At 36.2% G+C, this 986-nt stretch overlaps 1 long non-coding RNA gene across 1 annotated transcript; it reads right to left on the bottom strand.

Moving 5' to 3' along the window:
* Positions 1 to 255: 255 nt before the first annotated feature.
* On the bottom strand, positions 256 to 776 carry LOC142881080 (uncharacterized). The gene is made up of 2 exons (XR_012925509.1): positions 740 to 776; positions 256 to 353 (listed from the first exon to the last, which is right to left on the bottom strand). It is a non-coding gene; the product is annotated as an uncharacterized LOC142881080 (long non-coding RNA).
* Between the last annotated feature and the right edge of the window lie 210 nt (positions 777 to 986).

Raw genomic sequence — 986 nt, 5'->3', positions numbered from 1 at the left:
AACATTGAATAAGCGACTCATTGTCTCTATGCAGTTGTAGCAATACAACTAGGACAACATATACTTTAAACAGCTAAATGCTACATGGCCAAACCCAGTAAAAGGGATCCAGTGAATTTTATGTACCATTCAAGATTTTTCTACCTTCATACATAAGGTAAAGAACCACTGCAGCTAATGCTTATCATTTTTTAATTACTAATTTTTTAGTACTTAAACATTGGGTAAAAAGTGACAAAAAAAAATATCATGGCCTTCTGTGTTTGAGGAAACTTTATTTACAAAGAACATTAAGAGATTTCCATTCTTCCGTTTGGACAGGACTGATGGATAAATATCTTGCGAATGTCAACCTGGAGGGGAGACAAATAAATGAATTCAACTGTGCACAAATGATAAGGTACCTTCCAGGCAATACTGACAACAGTACAACAGTCGGTACAAATAAAGGATCATTTACAAACTAAACCATTTTCCAAGTCAGATTAAATAGCAAGCAATGCAGGCTGCTCTAAGATATTTTAACTCAACATGAATGTCAGATGTTAACTGACACAGTAATTAAAAGGCAGGAATGATGGAGGGAGCTGTTGCAAAAAGGGCCACTTCAAATAGAGAAATGACAGACATACACATGTATGTATGCAAGTAATAATTATAAAATAAAATCTCAAAACATCAATCAAGGGAAATTGAGTCATTTCAAAACTGTGTGTAAAGGGAACCTGGCTTAAGTTACCTTGAAGGACAGATCATGGCACAGTGCCATTTTTACTTCTTCAGGATCTGATGTCTGACAACAATGAATGGGAAGGCGAAGCCACTGCCAAAGAACAACACCATCATGCCCAGCAGACGCCACTTGTTGTCCACTGAGAATGGCAGGTTCTGTGAAAAGACAAGAGCATTGAGACTGGGTAAATACTGATAAAGTGTAATTGGCACGTATCAATATTTTCACTTAGGAAAGAAATGTAAACATATAA

Source organism: Nelusetta ayraudi, unplaced genomic scaffold (assembly GCF_046127955.1).
Source record: "Nelusetta ayraudi isolate G7.1 ecotype Tasmania unplaced genomic scaffold, CSIRO-AGI_Nayr_v1 ptg000181l, whole genome shotgun sequence".
NCBI classification, from domain to species: Eukaryota; Metazoa; Chordata; class Actinopteri; order Tetraodontiformes; family Monacanthidae; genus Nelusetta; species Nelusetta ayraudi.
Note: the sequence above shows the minus strand (reverse complement) of the source record. Positions and strands in the feature narration are given on the sequence as shown.